This window comes from Pogona vitticeps, chromosome 6, assembly GCF_051106095.1.
Source record: "Pogona vitticeps strain Pit_001003342236 chromosome 6, PviZW2.1, whole genome shotgun sequence".
In the NCBI taxonomy this organism is placed as follows: Eukaryota; Metazoa; Chordata; class Lepidosauria; order Squamata; family Agamidae; genus Pogona; species Pogona vitticeps.
In genome coordinates, this window is record NC_135788.1 from 82,380,476 (window position 1) to 82,404,527 (window position 24,052).

At 41.7% G+C, this 24,052-nt stretch overlaps 1 long non-coding RNA gene and 1 pseudogene across 1 annotated transcript; one reads left to right on the top strand and one right to left on the bottom strand.

The window, feature by feature from the left end:
- Positions 1 to 11,197: 11,197 nt before the first annotated feature.
- Positions 11,198 to 17,119, top strand: LOC140708390 (uncharacterized). Its single transcript, XR_012088548.2, has 2 exons — positions 11,198 to 11,316; positions 16,208 to 17,119. It is a non-coding gene; the product is annotated as an uncharacterized LOC140708390 (long non-coding RNA).
- A 1,673-nt stretch (positions 17,120 to 18,792) lies between these two features.
- LOC140701548 (U2 spliceosomal RNA) lies at positions 18,793 to 18,971 on the bottom strand (annotated as a pseudogene).
- Positions 18,972 to 24,052: the final 5,081 nt, after the last annotated feature.

Consider the following 24,052-nt stretch of genomic DNA (forward strand, 5'->3'; position numbering starts at 1 on the left):
AAAAAGTTATTTTTTTAAAGTAAGTATCTTGTTGTAGTAGCAACGGATGGAGAGCAGAAATAAGAGTTTTATCTTTTCATTTATACATACATGAGAGTTTGCACATGTCAACACAAGGGCATCTGCAAGATTCTTTTCTGGTCAGAAAACAACATACATAGTAGGATGTTGACATTATTCATGTTCATAATATGGTCCTCTGCAACATTATAGTCAGCATCCTATTAAACTTCCACTGAACAGGAGGTCCTAGCAGTCTGGTAATGTTTGTTTATTTGTTTGTTTGTTTGTTTGTTTGTTTGTTTGTTTGTTTATGCCCCACCCCTCTAGACCATGTCTACTTGGGGCGGCTTACAACATAAAAATCAATATAAAATATATACTGTATAATCATTAAAAATACAATTACTATATGGGATCGTATTGCTCAGATGATGCTGTTGCACAAGGAGGGAGCTGAGCTTCTTCCTGGAGTTCTCTGCTTGCACAAAGGCAATTTTTGCACAAGCCGTGTGATCCTGCATTACTGTACTGGCAGGACCTTTAGGCACTGGAAACTCCATGGGACACTTACCAGTCAGTCTGCCACGTGCATATGCTGTATATATTTAGGATCCCTCTCCTCTCCCCTGGAGATACCCCAGTGTCTGGACACTTTGGAGGGGAGCCAAGTAAGAGACAGACATCTCCTTGTCAGTGCTTTCTCTCTCTCTCCCCCCCTCTCTCATCTGTGTGGCTGCTCTTTTTGCCACCATAAAGTAAATTTTCAAGGGGGCAATTATTCATGCAGATTAGTATATACCTGGTGCAGCCTATGGGGGAGGGGCTGGCATCATTTTCAACTGAATGCAACTTGAAGGTGGCTGAGCAATCCCTGTTCTAGTAAAATGTCTACAAGAGCAGGAGAAATTTCTTAGAATTTATCGAAAGCCTGCTTTTGAACTTTCTATGCTTGGAAAAAATGAAAACACACATTGGTCCAACTGAAAGCTAAGAGGGAAACTAGTGATATTATTTGTACATTTCCAATAGTTCATAACTGCTATCCAACTCTCTGCAAACATCCTTCACAATCTTGAATACGTTAAGCAGGAGTTATATTTTGGGAACAAATGCACGCACATCATTTCAGCTTTTAAGTACTGATTGCTGCTGAGTCATAACTGACCAATAGATGCAAATTCAGTAGTTTATCAGTCAACATAGCTGGAGAAATTAGATAATTACATAGCACTTAAGCCATCACACTGAGCCATCATTAGTGTTGAGGTAAAATTCAGCGGCAAAAGAAAGAATTAGGAAATCACTATTCCCAGCAATAGCTACAATAGCTCGCCAAAATCTTATTTCTCTCCTCTTTTTTTCCTGGGGTGCTCAAAAGCTGGCATATTCTTTTGAAATTCTGACTAGTCTTAATCAATGTGGATTTTGCCCTTCTTATATGCCATTTGAAAGGAAAATCCAAAGAAGGATTCTGAATACTCATTTTAATTATGACTACTAGTTATAATTCTCACATGATTAAAATTCCATATGGCTATCATGTTCTAGCATGATTGAAAGCTAAACAAAATGAACTATGGACCAATGTGAGCATAAGCATCAACATGACAAGGGTCCTAAATTGTATGAAAATAAAACCTAATGTAAAGAAATTGGTGATTTGAGGAAAATATGAAATATGGAATTAATTAATGTGGAAATATGAGATTAATATAATTAATGGACCTATGAATGAGCCTATGGACACATGAGAATCTGGTGAAATCCATGGAAAGGTCCCCATCACAGGACAAAGAAGGGTGGTTATCACGGAGTCTGACCCAGGAACTGTGACACTACGTAAGCATAGTAGACATTCCACTGCAGGTGGCTGGTCTCCAACACATGAAGCATAGGTGGTCAAGGTATGATGATTTAAAAGAGAGAGCAAGGCTCCCTTGCTAATGTCTTATACTACTTCAGAAACATGAGGTGCTGGAGGGGGAGGAATTGAATTCTGAGCTTGGGTTAACTGTTTGACGTTGTCCATGAAATCTTGAACAAACACAACATGACTTCAAAGGTACATTATCATTGTTCTATGGAACAAGTATGTCCCAAAACATTTGGAAAAGGTCTGCTGGACAGTACTGCCAAGAGATAAGGTGGAGGTTGTTTTTCTTCACCATCAACAATGCTTACAGGATAAGCTCAAAGGTCAATCCTTACTTGTTTTCTAAGCAAGCTTCTCACCAATTGCTTTAAAGCCCCTGGGAAACCAAATCCCTGGGAAACCAAGTCTCTGAGCAGGCCTTGCCTGAAAACAAGATAGGGTAGGAACATCTAGCCTGGTTCATGTATATGAGTGGCCCACTACATACTCCCTCAGCTTTAGGCTTCCAGGGCTTTTGACCCAGCCATAGAATATTGTCCAAATCTATCAATGGAATGGTGGAAGCATCATGGTAGTGTGATTCCCCGCCCCACTGCCTGAAACAAGGGGTGCAACTCAGCAATAAGTGGTCTGAACCATGGCAAAGGAGCCAAATGTTCAGGCCGCTGTTATCCTGTCCCCTTTGGGATGTGTGGTCCAGTGCAGTGTGAATTCAAGGGAGATTACACAGAATTGAAACACCAGCTTGGAATCTATTTTAAAGTAGTCTTTTGTGTACTCTTGGAAAAATAAAAGCAGAAATTAAAACAGTAGAAGCAATTCCTGGATGTGGAACAAAACTTTCAGGAGTCTATGCATTAAACAGTCTAGACTGGGACAGTTCTTCCTTGTGGCCTCTGTGAATCACACCCTGGGTGATTCGCGCCTGCGAGGAGCCTCATCGGAAGATTCTAGACCTTCTGCGGTAGCAACAGACACATTAGAATATACCCCTCCACACCCATATAAGTACCTTGGCGTCAAGCGTCCCCTTTCAGTTTCTTTCAACCACCACATTGAGAGCCTCTTATTTTTGTTTCTGTGAGTAAAAGAGAAAGAGAGCTTATTCTTGATTCCTTCCTGTTATTAATCTTTTTCTTTTAAACTATTTGATCAAACTCTTTATCATCAGAGATTTTTCCTTTCCCCTCACTCGTCCTCCGGCTGCAGCACACACACCCTAATGACGATTTTTCTTCTCAATTATTTTCTCCTATTCATGGCCCCTTTGGGTCCGTTTAAGCACTGTGTTGTCTGTGATAATAAGATCCCACTTTCTGATGGACACGCTAAGTGCCTTTTCTGTTGGGGAGAACAACATCAAACTTCCTCCTGTACCCATTGCAAAAAATTTAAGTGCGGAGTTCTTCAATCTTGCCTCTCGAGGCTAAAACTCCAACTTTGGGAACAATCCTTACAACCAGTTCAAATGGCCCAACCTCCCTGTAGGGCCACTTCCCAAACCAAAGCAATGGAAAAAGCCATTACTGAATCATCGAAACAACATCCATCGGCTACACCAGCTCATTCCGATTCTCCTTCTGCATCGTCCAAGACCCCGAAGACACACAAATCAAAACCCTCCATACCGAAGTCATCAACTTCGAAAACAACTTCTAAACATCAGAGACCTACTGAAGCTGCTCCAGCGCCAGAGCCTGTTCATCCTAAACAAGCTAAATAGTCTAAGCCTACAGACATCCCACCACAACCACAACTCTCTGAATCAATTTTGGTCAGATCTCCCTCAGATGATGACAGACTTACATCTCATCAACCTTGTTCTCAGTCTTCAGAATGGGATGATAGAGTCAACCAACTAACATCCTCTCCTCCCAGTCCACAACCTTCCATTCCTTCCAGCAATCCTTCGGTTATACCATCGCCTGAGCATTCCCATCCCGAACAGCTCGACACCGTTCCATATTTGATGCTCTCGGATCAACCACCGATCCCTAATCAGGACCGTTGACATCAACAATTTCGTTAGCTTGTTTCATCGCATGTGGTTCAAACCCACGCTCAGCATGTGCATCAGGTTGCCATTTGCCCTGACCAGTGCCCTGCTCGATAAACTTCACCAATTAGTTGACCAGGTGTTTTGCCCGGTTTGATAATACCATCTAATAGTCAGCCTACCTCTCAACAACCATAAGTGTCAAAGTGGCCACATCACCAAGAGATGACTATACCTCAATCTGCTCCCCACTTGGTATCAAAAAAAACCTCAGATGGTCAAGCAGATTTGCAGCCCCAGCCTCCCAATACTTTCCTACTACAATAGATGACAGAAATCACTCTTCACACTCGGCATCACCAGTGTCAATTTATTCTACTTCTATGCCATCACATCAGCAACCTCCGTTTCGACATCACAGAGACACAGGCTCTGATATCGACGATCCTCGATATTCATCCTGGTCCGTGGACACTCACTCCATTCTGTTACATCAACACAGTTCCATCCTCCAGTAAATCCAAGTCATAGACTCTGGCACCATTACGACACCGAGCTCGACACTGAGGTCCATCCCTACCAATCAAAGTCCATCAATGCTCAACCACCAATCTTTCGATGTCGACAGTCCTCGACATCGATAGATGTCCATGGACATGCCGCCTCCATCTTTTCTGACTCATAACCGACAATACAACTAGATTCAGCCTCTCAACACTGAAGTTGATTGACAGTCGATCGACTCCAGACGTGACTTCAATGGCTCTGACCATGGATCTCAGCTGCAGACTCCATCGGTGTTACTTACCTCTCCAGAGTCGGACATTGTCGATGCTGACCCGCCGTCACAGGCAGAGGATTTCCAGACCTATGTCCAATTTATGATTCGCATGACTAAATCCCTTGATCTGCAAGTCCCCCGACCATCGACATCCACTGATCCAATCTCTAAAAATACAACCATTCTGGTGCACATATCGATGTTACCATCTCTCCTTAGTATTGTACAGAGATCCTGGACAAAACTAGCTTCCTTCCCAATCTATCTCCAGATGGGTTACCTCTACCATTCATTTGGCTTATCAACTTGCTCGACAACCAGCCCCTAGAGTGGTTTGCCTCACTCCACCGGGGCAGTGGCAGCCTCTACAGCCTTTCTCCACGGCATACCACTTCCGGACATCTGCGCCTCTGCCACTTGGGCACAGCCATCCATGTTTATCCGTCATTATAGACTCGACCTCTGGCAGAAGTCTGATGTGGCCTTTGGATGTGCTGTTCTAGCCTCTACCTTGGCATGACACCCTGCCTCTGGGTAAGACAGCTTGTTAGTCACCCCGGGGTGTGATTCACAGAGGCCACAAAGAAGAATGACAAGCCACTCACCTGTAATTATAGTTCTTCGAGTGGACCTCTGTGATTCACACATCCTGGCCATCTTTCCCTCTGTCACGCCATTGTTTGCTTACTATTAAGCGGTGGTTGACACAACTGAAAGGGGACGCTTGGAACCAAGGTACTTATATGGGTGGGGAGGGGCATATTCTAATGTGTTCATTGCTGCCGCAGAAGCTCTAGAATCGTCCGATGAGGCTCCACACGAGCACAAATCACCCAGGGTGTGAATCACAGAGGTCCACTCGAAGAACCACAATTACAGGTGGGTAACCTGTTGTTCTAAGTAGATCTTGGTAACTCTCTGGAGAAAGGGTAGTGTTGGAGCTACAAAATCCCAAATTAGTCAAGTATACAAACTGGAAAACCCAACAGGCAAAGGTCTTTTCAGAGAGGATTTGGAGGCAATCAGCACATTGATAGGGTGAAGGCAAAATATTTTAGCTACAGTAAAAGATGCAATGCTCACATTCTTGTGCTGTTGGGAGCCCCTAAAATAATGACAGCAGACAGAGCCCTTGGAACTCGTCAGCCTGTAGCAGGTCCCCCAGCATCAACTGACACTGAGGTTCACATGCCAAGGATGTTCCTTGGACTTACACACCATGTGCCTAATAACACCTAGCGAAGGAGGGAGAGAGGTGAGAGGAGGAAGATGATGTGGAAATTGACATTTGATCCAGATTACGCTGAAGGAAAACTGACTGATAGGCATGGAAACTTGGAGTGAGTGATTTCAGAGCTATTGGGAAAGAGGACCATGGCTCCAACCTACATCAATCTGAGCCACATGCCTCTGGCGAATGAGCCCTTCGACTCTAAAGACAGGAGTGTACACTGTCTAAGCTCCTCAATCTTAAAATTACTTTCCACATTTCCATTGCAGAGAGAAGGAGGAGACATTTAAAAAAGAAGAAGAAGTAGTGGAGGGCGAGGAAAGGGGATGGAAACCAACCCTCTCTCCTTCTCCACCTCTGCAAACACCACTCTCATTGAAGCCTCACTTTTGCTGGAGCCCAGGAGCTGCAGCTGTCAAGTAAGGGTGCCTGGAAGTTTACGGGTGGGAGAGATGGGACTGAGTCTTGGGGGCGTATGAGGGCTTAGGGAGGGTTCGGGTGTGTCTACCAACGATCAAATCCATTAGTCACAAAACTTCGGTCTTGTGGACTTCAATGTAAGGTTAAGGTACAGAGTGTATTTACCTTAAGGCCTTAGCTTAAAAACCCAAAAGCAAGCCAATTCTAGCTCCTCTGCAAACTCATTTTAAAGGTTGTCTCTATGGTAATAATTAATATTGTTTCCAGATAAACTTTTCCATTACCTGTCCCAAAGATCCACCTTGACGATGCTCAGCCTCAGTCTGACTGGTAACTGCCTTTCAGTTGGGCAAGAATTGTAACGTATCCAGTTTGTGACAGCAGATGTGATGGTATGGAGCTGTGTTAGAATTCAGCCCGATTCTTGTGGTAGGGACCGAGCAAACCTCTGCAAATAGGTGGCCATTGGGCTGACTCTTTGGTGTGCTAGATCTTGGATCTGGTAACTTAAACTTTGGGAAGAGTTTGCCATGTGACCCGAAAGGCCACTTCTGCTGTTAAAAAGAAGCAGACTAATCCAAAGCACCCATTGGAGCAGTTAGCTTAAGAATGAATCTGTTTTCACATGGATGTTCAGTCAGCAGGGATGTTGGTAAGTCTTTGAGACTTGAGACCCAAGTATGAGTACAAGTGGGGGTGGGTCCACAGGGATCTGACAAAGCGACTCGGACGGATGGGTCCAAGTTGTTGTGAGTCGAGTCCCAAGTCCCCCCAGAAACCCCTGAGTCAAGTCTGAGCCACGTTGCTAGACTCAAGAGCAAGTCATGACTTACAAGCCCCCATTCCTGTCAGTCAGTGTGACGTAGTGGCATGAATGTTGAACCACCATGCAGGGGAAATGGAATCAAACCCTCTTTGGGCCATGGGGCTTGGTGGATGAGCTTGAGGCAGTCGCAATCTACCAGCCTGATCCACCTCACAAGGATGTTGTGAAGATGAAGTTGGGAGGAGAGCTATGCCTTGAGCACATTGTAGGAAAGGCAGGATATACCGCATAACAAATTAATAAAAATATGACCAACAAGTGAACAAACGGGTGAGTGAATGAATGGGAACCAAACAAATCCATTACTAGTAAATGCTGTGAAAGGCAAATCCCATTAAAAGGTTCAAGTGTATTTCCGAAAGGGCAAAGTTGGACTCATAATTAAGGGATGGTAGTGGATCAAGACATGATTGACGATGAACTCAGAAAAACAATGACCTGTGAAAGTGACCCTGTGTCTATGTGAACAACACATCTCAAAGGAAAAGTGTGATGGAGAGGGAATTCGTTGACCTCCTCACCCCATCTTGTATTGATGAAGCCTCTTCAACTTGACATAGTTCAGGCCCTGAGAATATATTAACCTGGAGGAAAAAAAAGGGGGAAATTCTTTATTTTTAAAATGCAGACACAGTACTGAGTTTTGCACTAGAGCTATATAAGCCATATAAAAGCTTCCTAATGTATATGTCCCTCCCTTCCCTATTTTGCAGACACCCGTGGACTTAGTTAAAGGCACTCCTTTGCAGGCTTGGCTTCAGAAGCTGTGATAATGAGCTCCTACCCATTGAAATTTACCACTACACCTCTGTGCAATTCCACTGTGGTCACCTAAACCATGACAAGGCCGGGTGAGTCAAGAAAAGGCAGACATAGCCACACAGACTTGGCATGCAAGCTCTGGCTTGCTCATAGATCTGAACAAGGAGAAGATGGTGGGTCAAACTAGGTGAGATATGTCACTGCATTGGGAAGCTGACAGCATGTCTCCTCCCTAGCAGTGGGATTCCCTCAGAACCGCACCCCTAAGCAACAAGGCCTCTCGTCTAGTCTGGTCCCTATTATTCATGTTTATGAAGAGTCCACCCCGTCTTAAACTGCAAGTACGAATTCTCATAGTAGTAGTACTACCTCACATCAAGCACCCTATCCTCATTGTGGGGTGCCCAGCTATCCCACAACCATTACAGCATTTGATACTATTTGAATTACCATGGCTGCATCCTGTGGCATTCTGGCATTGGTTCTTTGCTGAGGAAGTTAAAATGTCTTTATTTATTTATTTATTTATTTATTTATTTATTTATTTATTTATTTATTTATTTATTTATTTATTTATTTATTTATTTATTTATTTATTTATTTATTTATTTATTTATTTATTTAAAATGTTTTTACCCCACCTTTGTCCTAAAAAAGGAACCAAAACGGTTTACATTACTAAAACCCCACAACATTAAAAAAAGATAAACTAGTCAAAAGAAGAATTAATAACATTATATTAAAAATGTTAGATAAAAGCATTACAAAAAGAGATTTAGAAGCAACAAAATATAAACCATCCTCTATATTGTCACCTAGACTGTCAGCCACTAAGGAAAAGCCTGCCTGAAGAGAAAGGTCTTCGCCTGCTTGTGGAAGGACAGCAAAGATGGGGCCAGGCTGGCCTCTGGTGGGAGGGAGTTCCAGAGTCTGGGAGCAGCAACGGAGAATCACCTGGAGCTCAGGACAGTACAGGAAAGCTCTCTAGCAGAGAATTCTGAGTAGCTCATCAAACTACAAATTCCAGAATTCCTTAGGCTAAAGCTTTAGCTGTTAAACTAGTATCAAACTAATACAACTGTGGAGTGTGGAAACACTCCTATGAAAGAAAAGAAAAGTATCAGATCATTTTTAAGATTCTCCCCTGAATGTAACTCTCTCTTCTTGCCCACCCGCCCCCAGGCAGTTTGATGGGGTTGTTTTTTAACAGTCACAAAGACATCATCAAGCAATCCAGTTTTTACCATGCAGTCTGATTTGAAACCATAATCTTCAGAAGAGGTGGGGGGGAAATCATCTCAAAGCTTGGGCAGGTTGTGACTCATCCATCAGCTCTTTTTAAAGGCAGGGCTTCCTCAGATGCTCAGAGGATAGGAAATGTCTCCCAAGCAAAAAACTGCTGGCTGCTTTTACAGCGGCAGGTGGCTGACTTTCTGGCTGGTTCTAAGCACTGTGCAAGGTAAGACTTTTGTGGGGTTTTTATTTTTTTTAGCCTTTTTCTTGTTGATTCAAAATCAAAGTATATATGTATATGATGAAACAACTATAGCTGTGCTGTAAATGTTAGATATTTAATTTACAGAGGGGGAAATGGGCAGAACTTGGAATAGGAATGTTGAGTGTTAAGGCACGATTCTATGAATCCCATCCCCTCCAGTGTGGAATCCGGTTGAAGAATTCTAGGAGCTGCAGCCACAAGCTAACTCTCCAGAGCTCTGGGGATGAGAAAGAGAGGGGCATTTTGTAGTGTTAACCTTTGAAGGCCTTTCAGGATCTCATGAGGGAAATCTTGACAGCTGGCCTGGTTTATTCAGCTCTCACTTGAGGGGCAATCCCAATAACCTTTGTAGTGGCACTTATGAGGAAAAATCGTACTCAGAGGTTTTGCAGTGGATTCTATTGTTTAAGAAAAGGGGCAGAGGGCACATGGAAATCCTTCTTTGTTTATGTTGAGGGCCCACCTCTCTCGGAAGCTGCTATATCTGTTGTCTTCCAAGAAAGATGGAAAGTGTGTCTAGAATGTTATCCCATTTTGTCACCTCAAAAAATCTGTGAGGGAGTCTAGGAGAGAGAAGACAAATGTGCTTAAATTAATATCAACAGGGAGATTCATGCACCCAATCCATATTCATGTTCACCATTTCACCCTGGATGTATTTGGGGGGCGGGGCAGAGTATGTGAGAAGAAACTGAATGTGGCTTAATTAAAAATAAATAAAACTTCCTCTAATTATGTAGCAGATAATTGGTTCAGGCAGGAGCCCACAGAGCAGACTGAGCTACAAGTCTCCCTCAGTAGATCACCCCTTACTGTCTCAATCATTCACTCACTATGATAATTAGAAAGAATAAAACATTTCTGTTTATTTACAGTTCTTCATAGATTAAAAAACAAACATATTGTGTAAAAGTGTTAACTAATCACATCACTGAGCTTAACTAGTTAAGTAGCTTCATTACTGACTAACTGAGGTTACATACCTGACAGAATACTACACTCTAAGGGCTCAATCACACCTGAGAAAAAAGTTATACTGATTCTTTTCATACCTCTGTTCTACTGATACATTTGTTTTTCAGCAGTCACTTGGTATATATACAGGCAGGAGCAGTCACATTATTTTCAACTGTATCAGTTCATTTCTTTCTATTTTAACCGTTATAGCAGGCTACACTACTGAATATCAGGAAAAAAATTCTTAGCTGTTAGAACAGTACAACAATGGAACCAATTGCCTAGGGAAGTGGCGAGTGCGCCAATGTTGGAGGCCTTCAGGAGGAAACTGGGCAACCATTTATCAGATCTGCTTTGATTTGGATTCCTTCATTGAGCAGGAAGGGGGTTGGCCTTATAGCTCCCTTCCAACTCAATCATTCTATGATCTTGTTTGCTGTCACATCCTGAGTTGTGCAACTGGTCTGTGACTACAGATGCCTACATTGACTTCTTAACTTGCAGCGATTTACAGTTGAGATTAAGACTGATCAATTTAACATTAGCAGGATACATGTTTGCTCTGAAAACTGAAGAGACATAACTTTCTGGTTTCAAAGCAAGATTGCTAAGGCTCTGACTGGCACATCCAGTGCAAATCAACGGAAGCTGGATACCGAAGTTTTTCTGGCATGGTTTCAGTTCAGTTCCTAATCTGAAAGATGCACTTCTTTATCTATGAGGAAGGCAAAACCTTCCTCTCTGTTTCAACTGATGGAAAATGCAAGAATGTAAATCAATGCACAACTGAAGATTCATGAGGGGACGGATGTTGCTAGAAATATTAACTACTTCTGGCATTAACCTTTCCAGGGAAAGATTCACATCTTTCTGCTCGTGAAGGAAACGGAGACGTCAGTGTCAAGGTTACCAAGGCAGAGGATGGATTAACTGACAATATCAAGTTTCCTAGTGAATGCAACTCCAGAAGTAAGTACTGTATAACAATTAAACAAGCAGCCATGAGGGTGTCCTACCAGTAAGTCAAAACCCCAGGAATGAGGAGGGGTGGTGGTTTTTCTCATTACAAGATATATTAGCAACTGGAGAGGAGGATTAACTGCAAGGAGTTCAACATGCAGGGCAAAATTAAGGAAGTCTAGATGATAAATCATCATGAAAGTCCTCCAGATGCAGTTTTTGTTCCACACTTAAGACCAGGTTGTGCTGATCTTATTGGAAATTTCTCCAACATTTACCTGCGATTCTTCTTATTTCACTTTGTACTAGGTAATTTTTTTACGAGTTCCTGAACCATTTGGTACCTCCTTGGCTTTTTGTGTGAGGGTTAGGGTTTTTTTGTTTGCTTTACCGTTTTTGCCTTGTACTGAATAGTTTAGCACTACGGTACTTACTGTATGCAGTAAAGTCCACAGCAAGAGTGTCCCAGTTAGAAGCTTTCAGATTCTGGTTAATGAAATCAGATTATCTTTTCTTAAAGGACTAATGTAATTTATGATTTTGATTTACTGTACTTTCTTACACAAGAATTGCCAAAAGAAAGCAAGATTTCCTTTTTCACAAATTAAATGGATAAAGAATCCAGATTAGTACTGAACCAGCACTTGTGGAGGGAAAACAGCTTCAAGATTGCATGCCATGTAGAAATGGGGAGGTGACAGAAAGAGAAGGCAAAGGAGCGGGTGGTGCCAGATGGCAGAGGGAGGGGGGGGTCAGGAGGAAAAGTTGAGAAATATGTTTGGATGCAGAAACAACAAGAAGCAAAAACAAGCATTGTTGAGTGTAAATCATTGATGGCATGGTTTGGATTGGGGGGGGAGACCTTATCTGCAAGTGTTTCTAATTAGAAAAATCCATCCTCCCCCATTAAGAGCTGTGGCACACCTTTCTGGCCTAATGGTAGGGCATGCATTCTTTTTGGCATGTTTGTTGTTTGGCATGTTTGTTGGAGCTGGCAGCCTCCAGCAGCCTCTGCCATCTGAGAGAGGAGAGGGAAAGTTGGGGGAGAATGAGGGAAGAGAAGCAGGGAGGTGGGAAGGAAGGAAACAGAACAAGGAGGGGGGGTGAGAGAGATGGCATGATGGGGAACAACACTGGCACTCCAGGTGCCTGGAAGGTCCAATCCTTCCCCCTCAGACTGACAGGTTCAATTACTGGTCGCTGTGTGGTGCCAGCATTATTCCCATCATGCCAATTGCAGAAGTAGCCTGGCAGGTGCTTCTCCGCGTCCCTACACAGCCAACCACTCCGGCAAGGAGGCAGGATGAAAAGTCTCCCTGCTCAGCTGTTGAACAGCTGACTGCGCAGGAAAGTTCTAGCAAGGCTGCTTCTGCAATTGATATGAAGGGAATCATGCTGGCCATGTGTGCCACACGGCGATCGGTAATTGGACCTCTCGGTCTTGGGGGGGGAAATGAATGGACTTTCCAGACACCTGTGGTGCCGATATTCGTATTCATATCCCCAGGGATATAAATACAAATATCCCATCTCTATACATTAATGGTCAGGAGAGGCTTTGCTAGGGAGGATGGTGGTAGCTGGAGTCCAGTACATCTGCAGAGCATGAAGATGTGAATAATCCATTTTTCATGTCTGCACACACCCATATTTCACCAAGAGAATGTGGAGACAAGACATTTTTAGCCAGTATACCACAGAGGCACACTGCTTATCCATTACCAGTGAAGTTTCAGAATGCCTCTAGAAAATATATCACTATTCCAAGTGCAAAACAAATGGGTTTTTTTGGGTTGGGTTTTTTTTTTTGGGCATTTGGAATATTATATCCTTGCAATGGAGGCAAAACCTTGACACTATTCATAATAAAGAGACTGATGCGAGTGTGTCTCCACTACACAGTTGTACCATTTTGTTAGAACTCTAACAACAGTGGCTCTATCCGGGGCTATGCTAGGGTTTGTAGTTTGGTGAGGGATTTCATTCATTCGTAGACTACACTAGAGTTCTCCAGAAGAATATCCTACCAAAGTATCTTACCAAACTACAAATTCCATAGGATGGCACTGTGACAGTTGAAGTGGAATCAAATTGCTATAACTATATAGCACAGATATATATACTAGGATGTTCCCAGTTCTGAGTCTTAGATTCACTTAGGAGTGTTATGTAAGCATCCATGTCTCTGTATCCTCATTCCAGGTTGCCATGTTGGCACTACCATCACCTTCCCTGATATTCAGTACCAAAACCTGAGACCAGTGCATGGCCCCTTGTGGTCATAGGATAGGCAAGGATTGAGAGGGAGATGTAGCTGATCATGGAAATGGGCACAAGGAGAAACCAGAAATATATGGCTTCTTGCTTTTTTGTCTGGATTTGAGCAAACACATACATACAAGCATCTTTGCTCTGAGTCAGTGAACTCAGCTCGAATCAGTAACAATGATGACCACGTTTAAAGCCACACAAAGGGATACTCATAACATATTGTCCTCCAGCTCGTTTCACCCTGAGATGTGTCTCACCATCTGCAGATCACAGAAGCACAACAGTTCCCTAAAACTTCAGCTTGCAGCCTGACTACTCAACTCTCTATAGTCTTTTTGTAACACACACAGAGTAGTGTATATCTCTGAAGATTCTCAGTCATCCAGGTGTGGTTATCTGTAAGTTGAGTCATGGCAATCGGACTTCTTTCTTGTTAGGTTGTTTTGTTACTCATCCAAGTAGCTTCTTCAGTCTGAAGACTGAACCTAAACAAGAAAGAAGTCCAGTTGCCATGACTCAACTTACAGATAACACACACACACACACACACACACACACACACACACACACACACACACACACACACACACACACACACACACACACACACACACACACACAGAGAGAGAGAGAGAGAGAGAGAGAGAGAGAGAGAGAGAGAGTGTTTGTATAGAGTTGTGTTACATTGGTGCTTCTGGAATGGAAAGATTAGCCGATAAGAGTTGTTGCCTAGGGAACACGCAAATGTATTCACAATCTTCAGGGAAGCTCCTTCCATGTACCCCTGTTGATAAAATTGGTCATTTAACAGACATTGCACTTAATGACATGCAGAGAAGAGGAGCAGCTAATAGTGAAAGACTCAAAGCATCTATTTCAAATGTGCATCCACTCTTGGACTATTCACCCTGCTCCTCCTGGATTAAAATCCAGAAAAAGTATTTTCATAACATCTGTGAATGTTTAAGGAACAGCAGAGAAGGCCAGAACCATAATGTGTAAAGTAAGAACTACCCATCTATTAAAATAAATGCAACCCCAGGAAGGTCTAGCCCTTGGCCACACAGAGAACTGGGTTATCTGGAATTGAGAGAGTGACTAGAAAGAAAATTGTCCTGCTTTTTGGTCCATCCTGAAGATGGGTGGCTTCAGTCCTTTCCACAGTGGCCTGTCTGTGATGCAAGCCTACCTGCACTTTTTTGGGCGGAACTTCTCTCTCTCTCTCTCTCTCATCACTCTATTTTAGTTTGGTTCCAACACATACAATCGCTGAGACCGAACCAAAGCAGACAACTTAAGCTGTCTGCTTAGGTCACTTAATGACATTTGGAAACTGAAAATCTCCTCTCACTCTTCCATGGAAGGGGGAGAGAGAAGAAGTAAAGGTTGTTTTTTAAAGAAAGCTTTGTAAGGCAGCAGTGATGTATTATGCCTTTTAGGAAAAAAATTGAATTTCAGAGCTACTTCCTGGAAGAAAGAGGAGACAGTGCGGGGACTTTTTTGTTGCTCCTTTGAGTCTTCCTTCCTTCCTTTAAAGGGAGGAAGGGCCAAGTAGGGCTGCTTGAGATTTCCTACAGGATTTCCTAACCCAAAATTTACTTATCCTTGCATGTGAATTCAAGGATTACACCAAATGGCATACAGTAACTCTGTGCAACGTTATGTGACTCCTATTTAGCCCACTCCAGCCCACTTCACTTTGGGCCATCGAGTTGCACCCTTTCTGAATCAGGTATGGAGTTTGCAGAGCCCAAGTGAATCCAAGAAAATGGAATTTTCTCACAGTTTTCTGTGAGTGCAAAGAAGACCAGGCAGTGTCACATCTTTGTCAATGTACTTTATCTTCCCCAACATGTAATGTAAAATATTTTATGTTAGCTGCCCCAGATACCCTTGATGTTGCCAATTAATTGGGCAAACATTATCTGACATATCTAAACTTTATAATTTTATTTGTGTAAACCACTTTGTAATTTTATTTGTTTCTATATACAGGCTATTCCATAATGTTATGTTGTAGCCTATTAATTGTATTGTGTGCTTCTGAGACAAAGAAAGAAGTAGGTTGCTGTAGGCCGGTTCACTGAAAAAGTGCTTATGGAATACTTGGAAGACTCTTAAGTGACAAACAAATACTAAATCTTGATTAGCCATTGCCTCTGGGTTTATTTATATTTTTGGTTTTTAGTGTTTTGATCTGGATCTCATTATTTATATCTTTGCAGGCTGGGGTGGGTAGTTGTGTTTTTAATTGCTGTTTGTTGTCCAGAAAAGTGCTTGGGCACTAGATGTGCAGGATACAAATGTAATCAATGAATAATAATAATAATAATAATAATAATAATAATAATAATAATAATAATAATAATAATAATAATAATAATAATAATAATAATAATAATAATAATAGTTGTTGTTGTTGTTGTTGTTATTGTTATTGTTATTGTTATTGTTATTAAAATATACGTACCATGTTTGACAAATAAGTACTAACTTACACCAAACTTCACTCACCTGTACTCTCCCTACTAACTATGCAGAATGATTCTAGAAAAGTTAAAGCATTTCAGATGTTGTTGCAATGCATTAAATACATCCATCTAAATAAAATGAGTTGTATTTGTTACAGAATTGACCAAGAGATCCAGTTCATTTGGCATATTGCGGTCCAGAGGCCTGGTGAATCGAGAAACTGACTGTCAGATTTTCCCAGTAACAACTTCACCACCACTGACAACTAAACCACGAATCACAACCCAAAATCCCAGGAAGCAAACTCATCACATTAGACCAGCAGTGCCGAGATGTAGACCATGGTTTGTGCCTTATTACCGGTGCAAACCACCACTGACCTTCTTTAATGCTCTATTGCCTTGTAACAGAGGTGCCTTTGGTCACAACACCATTTGTAATGACAAATCCCAGAGTGATGAATCCTCTGAAGAAAAGAGAGGGAAAAGACACCGACTTTCAATAGTCCAGAGAAGGACGAAGACATCCATGGAGGACTGACCTAACTATCTTAGAGATCTTCCAAATACATTTGTTTCACTTTATCTGCTGGTTTCTGCACTGATCTTACCAGAAATTTGCATAGCAATCAAATGATGTTCCTCTTCCCTTTTTTTCTATAATTCCCAACCCCTGGCATATTTTTCTTTCATGCTGCCTTGTACTGCAGAGGTGGTGGGTAGACTCCAGAGCTACATTGCTTCCCAGATACTTTATCACCGATGCACTACGAGAACCGGCTAATCAAGAAAGCACATGGAAGAAGTCTGCTGGGCACTGGGAAACGCGAGCCATACTGCTGCTTCATAAAGTTCTGGATGGAGGCGCAGTCTGCAGAGAACTCTACACCCATAGCAGCCATGTTAGTAATACTGCTGTAGCACTTTAATGTTAATATAGTTAACAGTTATACATGAGCCCTTGTAAATCCTGCTACAGTATCTCCCACAACCAAGTGGCTAAAAAGCAGCAAAGAAAAGGGGAACAAATACTGCATCTAAAAGCACCTGCCATGCCTCTTTCCCCCATGATCCAAGGAGAGCAGAAAACAGATCTGGAGCTACTGGTAGATCTCTGAGTCATTTTCAATAGACCTATGGTTTAGCACTCCCAATTATGTTATAGCAGCAGCAACAACAAAAATGATTTCCCACTCTAGCCTGTATTATGCCACTGAAATTATGAAGTCTTGGGGGTGACTAAGCATGGTTTTGGTGTGGACTGTGACCTCTGTTCAGTTCTGGGTTGGAATCAGACTTCTTTCATGTTAAGTGCAATCTCTTGCAACTCGATCCCTTTGGTGGATGATGAAATTCTAATAGAAAATGGAATAGATCTCAAAGATGTGAAGTCTTCTCATATGAAACTTGAACACAAGAAATACAAAGCCCAAACCTTTGCCTTTAGAAAGTAATTGGACAGCTGCAAACCTGCAGGCAAGCTTGCTCACTTTATAAACCTGAAAGTAACTTGTTAGTTGGTCTTAATTTGGCATATTTGTTAGTGCCAGGCAAGCCTCTCCTGGAGGGAATATCCACAGATCACCTCAGTGCACAGGCATGTTGGTGTGGCAGCAGCACAGAATGTTAAAAGCATACATCACCACTTTGACATGTGTTTGGAAAATGACCAAACACCAATTAAATTATTTCAGTAGCGGTGAGAAATGCTTCCACTGACTAGTGACAGTCAACAGCCTTGCTGCTGTTATCTGAGAAGTTACTACAGTTTCTAAACTCGGTCCAAAAGCAACCCTGCTCACCAAGTGGAAGAGACATTGCCATCCTTTACATGCCTACTGAAAAGTCAGTTCCATTGTGTTCAAAGGGGCATGCAGGAACATATATATTTCCCCTCACGTTCTCCGTGTGTTTAAGATTACAGTCCCCATTATCTCCAGCCAATTGTGGTCCAATATACCTGGAAAGGTACCAGGCTGGGGAAGGATAGTGGGTTCTGGACTAGAGCCTTAATTCACCAGTGCTGCTGATGCACGTCTAGCTTTTAAAATTCCTTCATTCGTCTGATGTGGTTTTGTAAAAGGTTTGAAGTTTTTAAAATGGATTGTCGATTCCAGAGGTCTTAAAACAGCATAATATGTTGCAGAGGGTATTAAAACAATATTTTGATGTACAACTTCCAATGTTTGTGAGATTCCCCTGTGAACCTTGCAGTTTCTTCTCTTATTCAGCTAGCAATGTTTCAATAAACTTGATTATGTTAAAACATACCTTGGTCAATGAAGTCTAAATTTCAACATGCAAATAGCAGAAAAGATGCACAGTTTAATCAAGGAAGGAAAGGGAGTTTTTAAAAGCTGCAAGAAAAATTTAAATGGCTTATATTTCATAGCTGAATAAAAGCTAAAGGTTCCCCTTGACATTTTTAGTCCAGTTGTGTCCGACTCTAAGGGGCAGTGCTCATCCCGTTTTTCAAGCCGTAGAGCCAGCGCTTGTCCGAAGACAGTTTCCATTGTCACAGGGCCAGCGTGACTAGGGAGCACCATTTTACCTTCCCACCAAGATGGTCCCTATTTATCTACTCGCATTTACATGCTTTCGAACTGCTATGTTGGCGAGGAGCTGGGACAAAGCAACGGGAGCTCACTCCATCGCGTGGATTCGATCTTACGACTGCTGGTCTTCTGACCCTGCAGCACACAAAGACTTCTGTGGTTTAGCCCGCAGCGCCACCACGTCAGCTAATAAGTGTTCCTGTGCCATAAGAAGAAAATATAAGATTATACAGGGAATATTTCATCCCGTTTAAACACTCCATGACATTCTGAAACCTGGTTAATGATGACTGTAAAGTGAAGATGTGTTAAACTGATAAGAACAGATGTACTACACTTGGTCTTAGCCAAAAGGCCGAGAAGCAATTGGGGGATCAAATTCCCCAACTCTAGCTCCGTAGCCAGATGCCTAACTCAGTGACTATCCAGCCAACTCAGTGAAGACAGTAGTGATTTCATTACTAATATGCCAAATATAGAATGGGAACTTTTAAAAAAAATAACATCTAGTATCATCACATGATCCCTTGGTATCAACAAATATAGCGTAAAACAGTGGCAGGCATTTATTGCCCTGAATCCTCTGTAATTTTGGACAGCAGCTCCCATTAGAGATGTACATGGCAACATTTCTTGTACTGTATTTGTTTTGTTTGGGGTTCTTAGAGGTGTGCTTTTTGTGTATATGCATCAGTCCTTCTGTTTCACATGAAAGGGAAAGTCTCTTTTGGATCATGTGGTTCAGGTTTCCTCATTTGTGTTTCCTGACACTTGGAAAGCCCTAAAGAGCCTTTCAAAAGTATTCTGAAAAGGGCAGGCAAAGAAAAGAAGGCTCCATCTACTTCAGAAGCAGGCAACAGTAATGGGGGGGGGGGCAGGAATCAACCTCAGACCTATGTAACCTCAAGTTTATATTATAGCATTCATACATTCAATTGCCTTTGCATGCACAGTAAAACCCAACAGGAACTTGGCTTAAAGATTTTACATTTTTTACACTTTCCTATAAAGAAGAAAATGGAAAACTTATTCTCAATTTACACACCAGTCAATTTAATTGCTAACATGGGTAAACTGTATGTTAAGCTGTTTTCTTTTGTTTTCATTTAAAGAGTGGGCACATCACAGTTACTTGCTCTTTCTACAAACAGTAAGTAGGGTTCAAATCGGGTTATTTGGCAATTATTATGCACAGTTATTTTTATACTTTTGCCTTTAGTGAAAAGGTACATATATTAAAAACTTGCTATGTATGCATGTTGCACAGATACAATTGAGAAAGACTGCAATCTACTAAATCAGATGAAGGTCTTGGGTGGCATCTTGCTGGTCTTCACATAAGGTTTGCGTAAGGTTTGCCATGGCTAATTGCGACGAATTGTTGAGACACCAGGCTCTGCAATTAGTTACGTGACCAGGGACACATCCAAGACATATCCCAGCACCCTGCCAAGTAAGATTACCGTAAGTAATACAACAAGCAATGAAACATGCATTTAAAAAAAGAGAAATCAGACCCTATGCAAACAACTCTCCCACAGCTATCAAACAGCACACCCAATGATATAAAGAGTTCTGGTCCACTGCAAGGCAACCAGCAAATTCCTGTAGAACACCAAACAAAAGGAGGAGTGGATTGCTCCCTTTTAACAGGCCTTTATGTGTCTCCTGAGGTCTGGCACCCTCACAAGAGTTCACTTAGAGTGGTGTAAGCCAGTGGTTCTTAACCTTGGGTTATTCAGGTGTTCTTGGACTGCAACTCCCAGAAGCCTTCACCACCAGCTGTGCTGGCTAGAGTTTCTGGGAGTTGCAGTTCAAAAACGCCTGAGTAACCCAAGGTTAAGAACCACTGGTGTAAGCCAAGCCTGCCCTTCCAGTATGCCTCCCCAAAATTCTCAGGATGGTGGTGGTGGGGGTTCTCGCCATTTCAAGAGAGTGGTGGTCTCGTCTCCAGATTTGATGTGCAGCAGGGCTCCTGGCGGTGGTATGTCAGCCTGCAAATTCCTCCCTCAACAAAGGGGGTGGGTGGGAATATGATTCACATGCAACCCAAAATTTTGGTTCATGGAGGACAAAGGATGGTTATGCCACGGTTAAGCTACACAATGGAGCACTAAGTGGACCTCCTGGAAGAGAATACAAAAGACTAGTCAAAAATATAAAATGACTATTGCAATAAAAGCTAGGACACCATCTTCTCTGGGTGACAGGAAGCTTCCTTATCAGATGCAAGTAAGTTATTCAGGTGGGCTGTAACAGGAAAGCTGTCCCAAATACTTGCCATGGAGAAGGACTGCCCATTGTTCAGATCAAAACTTAAGGTTGTAAAAGTACATTTCTGGATTTAAATTTTAAAAGGGCAAAACCAAAATAAAAATCTGAAACAAAAACACCCCGAGACATTTTAGAACAAGAAAATACCAGGGGCTTGTTAAAACATAGCAGAACCCCTAGATGATAGGTGTACGTGGAAACTGTGTTTAAAAATATTAGTGGTTTAAAAATCAACAACCACTTGGTCTTGCATGTTAACTCTTTCTATGAGTGGCCACTAAACACATCATATGAAGCTACATTTCCCTTATTGTAAAATACTAACTAATCAAATCACTTAATTCTGCTGTTTTACAAACACTGATTTCTTCAAATAGGATGAAAATACGAATAAAGAAACCAGATGGAAATTTAGATTTAGGGTTTTATTTACAAGAATATGTACATGTTTGAACATTGTAAAGCCAAAGGGTTCAGAAATTACAGGTTATTGCGTGTTGAAATCAGAGTGGTATTTAGTGGTAACACTGAAGGAGTGGTATATATTTGCATAAAGAGACGGTATTTCATATTACTCTGGATAGATCTTGGTTGTTTAAAAAATCTGTACCATACAATTCACAGTTTCTTTATCTATTGAAGATTTTTTTACAAATCCAAATTGATGGGAAGGCAGTTTTTGTTTTTGCTTTTATCAAGAAAAGCATTTCACATCTGCTACAATCTGTACTAAGTTTATCAGAAGTAAGCACAGCAGCAAAGTATGGAAAATTCACACATAAAAATCATGTGACATCAGTGTCAAAATATCAATCCAGTATAAAAGATTCATTTGAACAGTTGGGCTGCATCTAGTTCTTAAACACCAATTTTATGATCTCCGATTTGCTCCATTCACACTATTTATTCATTTTCAAGTTGATCCACAGAGTCTGACTTCTCAAAGAAGTGTAGACAGCTAAAAGAGAAAGGAATGGTGATGCTGGAAAATATCTTCTGCCCTAGCCCCATAAATATTAGAATGGATCCAGAATTAACCACAGTTGAGAACAAAAATGGATGAAATCAGTAGGGCTTAAGTTAAATACAACTAACCTAAGTGGGTCTAACCCAAATCTGATTTAAGTCCCAGTCCCACTCAGCATCCGTCCTGCCATCATATAAACTGAGGTGGCAGAGCACTCCAGTGAAAGCAGCACCTCCAAATGCCTTACAACATGTGGCTACTGCTGCTGTCAAACAAACAGATGGCATTCCTCCCCCCCCCCCAATTCTTGGTTCTGAATATTCCTCATGACTACCTTCACCTTTCTTTTATGCCTTGGCTCAAAAGGGATCCCTTAGAGACCGGAAGGAAGGAAGGAAGGAAGGAAGGAAGGAAGGAAGGAAGGAAGGAAGGAAGGAAGGAAGGAAGGAAGGAAGGTAGGTAGGTAGGTAGGTAGGTAGGTAGGTAGGTAGGTAGGTAGGTAGATAGGTAGATAGATAGAAAGATAGATAGATAGATAGATAGATAGATAGATAGATAGATAGATAGATAGATAGATAGATAGATAGATAGATAGATAGATAGATAGATAGATAGATAGATAGATAGATAGATAGATAGATAGATAGATAGATATTCTGCTCTAGCCTCATGAATATTGGGATGGATCCAGACTAAACCACATAATAAAAATGGTTGAAATAAGCAGGGCTTGAAATCAGCTGTGCTGCTTATCTTATTCATTTCTCCAGCAGCACTAGTGTCTTCAAAAGTGTTCAGAGGTGCTGCAGCCTTAGTGTGTGTGTGTGTGTGCGTGCATGTGTACGTGCGTGCACACAAGCGCACACTTTTTCCCTTTTCTCTTTGTTGTGGCATGGTAGGAGGGGTCTACGGGCTGCTATGTCACACACTGCCAGCAGTGTTGTGGAGGGGTTGTAACTGTGTTAATGTGGAGGCAGTTCTTTGCTTCTCACCTTAAGGAGTGGGAAACTGAGCTACTCCTGATCTAACCTAGTGTTAAGCTGCAGTCACACCGGCAAAAAGAAACACATTTGCTATTTAAAATCAATTTAGATTTTATCCATCACACAGCACAAGGATGAAATTGATTTTTACGGGCTCTAAAGCACATTCTTTTCAACTGGCCAGCCTGGGCTTTTTAAAATATTTCCACTTCTAAGATCTATTTGATTCAATACAGTTTTGTGGAAATGTGCCAATTTCAGTAGTGCAGATGCCAAAACTAGCTTAAATCACCAGAAATAAATCAACTTCCATCCAGTTGCATGCAAACACAGCCAACAGTTTAAATACGTGACTTGAACCTGATTTGAACAGAAATCAATTCAAATTCCCAGTGTGATCACAGATTAGTTTCAATATACCTTTAAAGATAGCATTGGACACATTTTTGAGACAATAAAACAGAATTCCAGTAAAAAAAGGCTTTTCAAATGAATATAAACATGACTGTTGAGCATTTCCAAAGTGCTTCTAGATGCTCAAATTGCTTCACAAGCATTAAATGCAATTATTCTTAAAAGAACCTTGAAAATTGGTGTTACTATTCCTGTACTGCCCAGGTGTCTTGTTTGTTGACTGAGTTCTTGGCAGAAGGACATCTGAGCCAGGTACACACTCCGTTACCTAGGTCAGTCCCTCACATGCACCAGATTTCTATTCCCCACAATACCATTGAAGCAACAAATATCTATCTAACATGCTATGGTGGCAGGAGGGAGCCTTTGTCTTTTTGTCCAGATTTGGTCTACATTGTCTCTTCTTCACCCCAGCCCAGTAGTGAGGCTTTTGAAGAGCTTACATTGATGCTAATAGAAAGTTTTTGCAGTGGGAATGGGGTGGGGGTGGAGGTGCAGAGGAGTTACAACTGATGTAACGGAATCATCTTCTCCCTGTGCACTAAAAATTCCCACCATCACCCCAATGCAAGTAATGCCCCCCCATTTAAGATACTTCTATTGCCTATAAGAGAATCAATTTAAATTTTCAAATTGCAATGCAGGTGGGTAGGACAGAAAAAGGGAAGCAGAAGGGGAGAAAAAAAGAAAAAAAAAGGGGGGGGAGAGGAGAAATTAAGAGAGGGAACAGGATGGATGTGTATGGTCCATCAATCTTGATACTGTCTAACATCTCTGATAGCAAATCTGCCCCCCTACTTTAAGAGGCTG